The sequence below is a fragment of the Microtus oregoni genome, unplaced genomic scaffold (assembly GCF_018167655.1).
Source record: "Microtus oregoni isolate MIOR12 unplaced genomic scaffold, Mior012 000000F_ref0000247, whole genome shotgun sequence".
NCBI classification, from domain to species: Eukaryota; Metazoa; Chordata; class Mammalia; order Rodentia; family Cricetidae; genus Microtus; species Microtus oregoni.
In genome coordinates this window covers 23,172,171-23,180,699 of record NW_024543059.1, presented here as the reverse complement: position 1 = coordinate 23,180,699, position 8,529 = coordinate 23,172,171, and the positions used below count along the sequence as shown (strand labels likewise).

The 8,529-nt window shown below is 40.3% G+C and overlaps 1 long non-coding RNA gene across 1 annotated transcript; it reads left to right on the top strand.

The window, feature by feature from the left end:
- The first annotated feature begins 2,269 nt into the window (after positions 1-2,269).
- LOC121452671 lies at positions 2,270-7,931 on the top strand. Its single transcript, XR_005974906.1, has 2 exons — positions 2,270-2,310; positions 7,570-7,931. It is a non-coding gene; the product is annotated as an uncharacterized LOC121452671 (long non-coding RNA).
- The last annotated feature ends 598 nt before the right edge of the window (positions 7,932-8,529 follow it).

Below are 8,529 nucleotides of genomic sequence, written 5' to 3'. Positions count from 1 at the left end.
ATTTCTCAGGAAAAGGTGTGTGTGTGTGTGTGTGTGTGTGTGTGTGTGTATGTGTGTGTTTAGCACCCCTCCACTAATAGAGAGGAAACAAGAAGTTGTGGAGAGTCTTGATTTGGGGGTAAAATAGACATCCAAGATATCTCTGTGATGTCTACAGCACAGCTTGCATTTGGTGACAAATGGGCAGGGTCTTGTGTTTTGTTTTGTTTTGTTTTAATCTATTTCTGTTCTATCTGACCCCTGATTAACTGATGGTGCATGGTTAAGAAAGACTTTATGGTTTAAAGAAACTGTCAGGAAAAAGAAAAAAGAAAGAACGAAAAGAAAAAAGAAAGGAAAGCTCATCTCTTCAGGGTGAGAGGCAGGGACAAAATACCCTGCCTGTAACACGAATTTATTAGCAGTCTTTTGCTGATTTCCAGTAAAATACTCTTCGTGTAACCTTGACTTTATTACGGAGTCCTTAAGGTGCATTTGGAAGATAGATAATGAGTTTGGGGAATAGCCTTATCTACATCAAGCTAATCTTTCACAGCTTGGAAAGGAGTCCGCAGAAAGTTCTCCAAATTGAGTGAGTGACAGACGCATGTTAAAGATGAAACCATTGAGGACGTCCTTTTACTGTGAAGTCTGTATGGTACAGGGTACCATTTTTATAAGCATGCTTGGCGGAGCAGGGAGAGCATAAAACAAATACAACACATAGAAAGCCACGGAGCGTTAATACTATTCTTGAGGGTCACATGAATTGCTAGTTGAGAGAAGAAAGAATTCTACTGTCCGAAGCTTCTGAGTGGCACTTTCTATCTGGGTTAATGAAAGCAAGTCAGACGTACCCAGGGGGAAAAAAGTGTTTCATTCACATTGGCTGTCTCCTTTAAAAGGAGGGACAATCCGAAGTGGGGGATTTTGAGTGGCATGTCATTGTCGAGACTGCACATGCCACATTGTCAGGGCTTCTATGGAGAGAAATGGCCGGGACCCTTTCTGACCCTTCGCAAGTGCGGGACTCTGTGTGTCTGTGTGGGTGTGCGACAGAAGGCTGGAAGCCGAAAGAAAGGGGGGATGAAAAGGAAACTAATTGAGAAGTATCTTTCTAACGAGACAGCTCATATGCCCATGTGCAGATTCCCAAGTTCAGATCTCCCAGTTAGTGGAGACACAAGCGCCCTGCTTTAGCATAAGACTGGACATGCGCAGAGATGACAGTTTCCCTCCGTTTCCATGCCAGTGACATCAGTTTCTCAAACTGAGCTGCTTCTGCATTAAAACCCTTAAACACTTACATTTGATAGTCTTCTTGTTTCTAATAACCATGTTTTACTATTTTTTGTTTGTTTTTACTGAATGTTTTTTTTTTTGTTTGTTGATTCGTTTATTTTCTTTCCTCTCTTCCCTTTGGACCCCTTCTTTCTTCTCCAGAGTTCACAGAAACAAAAACAAACAAACAAGCAAAAAACTGAACTCACCTAAATAAAATTTAATCAGCATAGAGGCTATGGCTGATTTTCAAATTATGGAATTTGCACAGATTTATTTATTCGGAGCAAACACTTTTAAAGTCTTCCTAAAATATACCCAGTTAACTCCGCCCTTTTTGACATTCGTAACTCTGGAGAAAAAAAACATTTCTTTATCTGAATAAGGACTAAATAGACTTTGGCACAGGGTGGAAGAGGTCATCACAGGTCAGGCCTCATTGGAGAAGATGGCAAGGGGCTGAGCACAAAGCCAGCAGCCACTCACTCCTGAGAAATTTCCATGGTGGGTGAGAAAGCCAGGATTTGGGATTTGAATGAGCTTTTCTCTCCCACTTTAAGAAGCAAGTGATAATTCATCAGGCAAACACACCTTTCTTTGCTGTTGTCAATAGAAAACTTGTTTTGCTAATGGCTATCTCTCTGCAAGTCCTTGACCTGCTTGTAAACACATTTCTGCAGGAAACCCTGGGCCTTGGCCTCAGGACTTTGCGTCAACAACAAGAGATAAAGTGACCACAACTTAACCTGTTCTGGCCTGGAGTGCCCTCTGCTGCCCCTTGGCCAAGCGAGGTCCTAATCTCTCTGCTAAGGGGACACATGGCTGGGAGGGCTGGCCATGACCCTGCCTGACCCCTGCTGCTGTCTGAGTCTTGATTTTTTTTTTTTAAGTTTATCTAGCCTTGCCAGAGAGGCATTTCCAACTCGCTATCCATTAACAGAAAAGGGAAGGGGTGGCTCTTTGGGCAGATAAAATATAGATCTGCAGGTCTGTCATTCGAAGGGAAACGGACTAAAGTGAATGCAGAAGAGGCTGGAATTTTCTGGACAGGTTTGTAGGCATCCCATTTCTTTCCACCCTTTGAGTCATTTGTATTGAAATGAAGAGAGTATGTAGATGCATAAAACATTAAAGTCACCGAAGGCTTTTCAGGTGAGTTGGTTTATGTTCAGGTTTTGTTAAATGAAGATATCTTTTAAAAAAAAAAGTATAAAATTCACAAACCGTGTTTGAGATAAGTTTATTTATCTTCAGCTACATTCTGGTCATCAATCTATCTAACTCCATGTCCACTCTCAGTTTTAACTTCTATCTCTTAATCCTCCCTCCCTCCCGCCCACCCGCCCACCCGCCCTCCCTCCTTCCCTCTTCCTCCCTTCCTTGTTTTCTTTCTTCCCTTCTTCCCTCTTTCCTCTTTAAAGTTAGCTGTGCAAAGTAATTTTTCCATCTTGTGTTGATTCTAGGGCATTTGGCTTCTGTTGGGAATCCTCTTAGAAGCTTCTATGGTCAAGTTAGAAATACAGTCTTTAAATGCCAGAATTTCACACTTGTAGCTCAGACTTCCAGTCAGATGATTTATACCTAATTTCCATGAGGTAAGCATGAACAGAAGTGGCTTAAAGCAAATTCTCAGTGGCATTAATGCAGAAAGTCCGGTAAAACAGCAGGATGCCCCTCCTTGAGGTTCTGCACTCACCAGTAAAGATGTCACAACCACTGCTTAGCAAGAACTGGGGAGTTCCCCTCCTCCTAGCTAATCCCTTTCTCCTAAAAGGCCCCAAAACCTGCTTGCTTTTACCTCCTAGGCTCATTTTAATTATGAGGCAGTATCCCATGGTTGTCGTTCCTCAGCACATTTATTTCTTTCACTTTGGTCCACTCTTCAATAGTTGCCAGCCGAGGTTTCCATCGCTGAAGAGCTATCCAGACTATGTTTATGTAGATTACTGTTGGCCAAGATGTATACGATTTTATTGTCTTTACATGTAAACTTCTTAATGATGTCTATTTAGTCTCCACTAAAGATAGGAACAGGGTTCTTTTTTTGTTTTGTTTTTCTGTCCTGGAACTAGCTCTTGTAGAACAGGCTGGCCTCTAACTCACAGAGATTCAATTCACCTGCCTCTGCCTCTTTAGTACTGGGATTAAAGGCATGCGCCACCACCGCCACCACCGCCCAGCTGAAAACAGGATTCTTGAAGCAAATGTCAGTTTGTGTAGCTGGACTTGTGAGCTCTTTCTGGATATTTGACCTTTCATTCCACATTGCTGAATTTCTATTTGTAATAAAAAAATACTTATTCTAGCACTCCCATGTACCAGGGGAAAGGAAAAATGTTAATTAATTAAGAAATTAATGCCTAACAGTTGCTACTACTTCTTTATTTTTAAAAATTTTTTTGTTATGTTTTTTGTTTTGAGACAGCATATCTTTCTATGGAGTCCTGCTGTTCAGGAACACAGTAAGTAGATGAGGCTGACCTTGAACTCACAGAGATCCTCCTGCCTCTGCTTCCTAAATTCTGAGCTGAAAAGCATACACCACCAAGTCTGGCTATACTTCTAAGGCATAGTTTTTTGTGAACATATCATTCAGATAGGCAGGTATATCTTCTTAACATTTCAGAAACATATTTTTTTTATATTCTGCTATCTTTCTATTAAGAAATAAAGTATGTCTTACATTTGTTTATTCAAAAGTCACCTTTCTTTTTTCCTTCTGGATTTACTATATTTCTCATATTTTTAAAATTTCTTCAGCAAGTATCTTTAAAAATCTGTTATTCAGATAGATGTCTTTAGGTAGTTTTTAGCAACAAAGCAAAACAAAACAAAGCAAAAAGAAAACCAAAGGAGGAAGGTTCTAGAATTGTCTGAATAGATATAATCTCATACTGCACTCACATACTGAGCTGGGTTTCAGGCACTTGTGACAGGCAGCGCCCAACCACCCATAACTACAGCTTCAAGGGATTCAACATTCTCTTCCGGCTTCTGTGGCCCCAGTCTCATGTACATAAATTATCACACATAAACACACACACACACACACACACACACACACACACAGAGAGAGAGAGAGAGAGAGAGAGAGAGAGAGAGAGAGAGAGAGAGTAAGTGAACCTGTCTGGACAACATTAGTCATCTAAAATTGACGCCCAATGGTTGGGGAATAATTCCACTGTCTTCAGACCTTCTACTTCAAAAGAAAACCTAACTTCATGATTTTCGTGGGGTTGAGGCTTATTTGAACTCCCCACATTCTGGAGATCATTACTTGACTGATCTAACAATTTTTGAGAGTTTATGTCTAGTTAAGTATTAGTCAGTCCCAGCTTTGTGTGAGTTGACTCACAGAGCGCCGCAGTTATGTGGAGATCCGCCGTGGCCTTGATGAGTATTAGTGAGTCTTACAAACAGCTCTTGGGTACTGCTTTCACTCTTGGAGATACTGTGAACAGGACTAGCCCTTTCCCAGGGACTCACTTCTCACCAGTCTGAAGGATGGCCCGTGTTGCTCTCCACCTGTGTTGTGGGATGATGTCCTAGTGTGTTAAGTACACCCCATGAAAATTTGTTTAACCCTAACCTCATAGACAGTAGACATCTGTTTGTAAGAAATACTGTTTGCTGAGAACTGAGAAGTGAGATGTAGGAACTCTCTCTATCTTCACATTTGGGGAAGTGTTCAGTTATAAGGAAGAAAGAGGGTATGGGTGCAACGGAGAAAGAGAACGTGTGAGAAACACTCATAAAACTCAAGCCAGACACTTTATGTTCTTTCTGCTGCTGGAGACTGGAAAAATCACAAATCAAGATAAACTTGCTGCTTTTGTAGGTCCCTTAGAGCATCAGCGGAATTTCCTTCCTGTTCCATGGTCCTTTTATCTTTTTGGTGGGGCTAGAGTCTCAGCTTAGGCAAGCAAATGTTTAGTTAGTACCACTGAGTCTCTGTTCTCTAAGATTTCTCTCTTTGGTAAATTAACAGACGCTTACTTAGCTTTCTCTCATGATTTCAACCAGTTGCCATCCACGCCTCAATAAAGGCAATAGCCACCTCTAGAAGTTCCCATGGCCTTGGACCACATCACAGAGAGAGGGCCCCTGAGAATAAGCATGAAGTTGTACATTGCCATTTTCTGTGTTCACTGTGCGAATGCTAATAACATCTGTTAAAAAAAAAATGTAGTGTTTGAAGAAATCAACTTCCTCCTGAATTTGAGTTTTAAGGCACCATTTAAATCCTCTTTTGTAAAGATTCTTCTTTTTCTTCATCTGAAATATCACTAGCCCATATTTGGCCTCTTCTTTTCTCCCCCTAAACCTTCTGCTTCAAGTCACCAACAGCCACATCCTCATCAGAGAGCTTTCTCTCACCAAAGTCATTTCAAGGCTAGCATGGTGTCCAACTGATTTCTCTCTCCATCTTTGTGGATCAAGGTAGAGAGATTACTTCATTTCTCTCTTGACTCTCTCCTCTGATTTCTTCTGCCACATTCCAGGAATAGCTAGGGATGCGTTTTCCATAGTCTTGAATGAGCCACACCAGGGACAGTATCAAGAGAGTGGAACCTGCCCCCTAGGAACCTGGCCATCTTGTCGGTTGTGTGTGAAGCACTCACATTATAGAAAATTCATACTCTCTAAAAGGTAATGCAGGAGCAGCCAGGATGAAGTGAGCACTGCAGAGGGCTTCAGTGAAGTTACTTGATGGGAAATATGGTCTCTCTCCAGTGACCGGACTCTGCTCATCCCAAGGTCCCAGACACAGGGCATGTGCCTAAGGTCTAAGTCTCAGGTTTTCAACAATCTTCTTCAGGATTACTCTCTACCGATAGCTTGGCAACATCAGCATCATGAAGACTAGGCACTTGCATTGAATCTTGTCGTTCTTCCTGTAATGCCCACTGTCAAGAACCTTCCTGTTTGCTTCTGTAGCCTAGTTATGGTTTTAAGTCGGGTGTGAAGGGTTGTTCCGTATGTGGGTGTTCATAACTCACGTACTTCATGATGCATGGAATCTGCAAACTGGGATATTTAGAGCATCTGTCTCACATGCATTAACATAATCTGTGCTTTTATTTTGGCTTATAAATCAATTCAAAAATTAATTTATATCTAGGAAGCAAATGAATAACTTAAAAAATATTATATGTTATATTATGCATTTATTAAATCATGAACCCTATTGGGATCTTGCATGTTTTCCTAATTTTTATTATTGCCCATCATTCCAAACAAATGAGATTTTATATGGTGCTTATGGTTGCCTTGCATAATTTTTCATGGTAACGTTTCTTCTCCCTGTCCCGTGCCCTCAAAATGCTCATTAATAATATCTAACAATGATTTCTGAACCTGTTTCTCATTTCCCTGTCTTTAATTCAGAGCTTGTGGTGATTCAAAATTTTTTTAATTTTTCAATTTAATATTTTTTTTCTTATTTCTTTTCTTTTCTTTTTTTTTTTTTTGGTTTTTTTGAGACAGTGTTTCTCTGTGGCTTTGGAGCCTGTCCTGGAACTAGCTCTTGTAGACCAGGCTGGTCTCAAACTCACAGAGATCCGCCTGCCTCTGCCTCCTGAGTGCTGGAATTAAAGGCATGTGCCACCACCACCCGGCCAGTTTAATATTTTTTACCAGATTCCATGGTAAATAATGTATTTGATTTTCTTGCATCCTGGGTCTCTGGGTTACTGGAAAACTTATAAAATTATATACACATATTTTATGTATAATTTTAAAAAAATGTATTGCCATTCTATAATGTTTATATGTAGGTTGTATATTATATATGTACTTGTTTTAATTTTTATATATGATGTGTGCAATGCCACTAGGCGTGTTTGCTCACTTTAGCCTTCTTAACCATGAGAATCTTGGAGCAAATCTCCGAAGACCCCAGACCACTACAATAGAAAAATTAAAGAACATATATTATAGAGTCACTGAAACTAAAGTCTCAACACTTTGATAAAGTCACAAGAACAGACTGTCCTGATGTGGGATTCCCCTCTAAATGCTGTGAATACCATAGTTGAATAAAGGAACTGCCTTGCCCTGCTGATAGGGCAGAACTTAGGTAGATGGGAAAAACTAAACTGAATACTGGGAGAAAGGGGGCAGAGTCAAGGAGAAGCCATGTAGCCCCGCCAGAGACAGATGCCAGAACCCAGTAAGCCACTGCCACGTGGCAGTACACAGATTAATGGAGGTGGGTTAAATTAACTTGTAAGAATTAATCAATAAGAAGCTAGAGCTAAGAGGCCAAGCAGTGATTTAAATAATATAGTTTCTGTGTGATTATTTCAGGTCTGAGCTGCCAGGAAACGAACAAGCAGCCTCCAGGTCTGAGCTGCTGAGCATCCAGAATGACCCAAGTGGCTACCTTCCAACCCTTTCCATTACAGACTAATATCAAATATAATCTCTATACTCAGCTGTTTCCTTCAATCTTCAAAATGACAGATATGTATGCAAAAGATGCAGACTAGAAACAGTTTTAAGATGACTATATGAGCTGGGTACTGTTGGGTTTTCTTTCTCACCCCTCTATACATACATTGTTTAATATATTTATATAAATATATGCCATCATGTTTTTATGAAAGACAACTCATAGTCATTACAGTGAAGTTATGTCATAAGTTAATAAACCGAGAGGAGCAAACATATCATTATCTCTTCATCTGTGGGGTTCTGTGGTCTTATCATGATTCATGATTAAACATGATGACTTGTATGAACATAAAATTTTTTTTTCGGGAAGGATTATATGACAGACAGTTATTTTGTGATTGGTCCCAGGAAAAAGGGATGAGAGGTCATACAAAAGCTTGCAGGCGTACATTTGGCCCAATTAACACAAAAGGAAATAGACCTTGGAAATTGTGATGAGTCCATGATTTTATTTTTCCTTTGAATAAAATGATCAACTTTGTCCTTGAGTTCCGGGAAGCCTCACAGTCAACATAGTCCTCCTCTTAAGCTCCTTAGAGGCACGGGGACTGAGGAAAGCACTGTAGATTCGTTCACATTAGATACAGATGCTAATGGGCAATAGACATTCGCCTATGACTAAAACACACACCTTGGTCAAGTTCCTTTTACTGAGTTTGTTTATTTATTTATCGCATGATATTGTGATTCTCTTGTTATAAAGTCCTGATGAGGCAGAGAAGCTTCTAGACTCCCGGGGAGAGTGAAGCTGAATTCAGAGTACTTCTTAAGTGATGGCTCTATGTGAAATGCTGGAAGTGGGAACAGTACTAC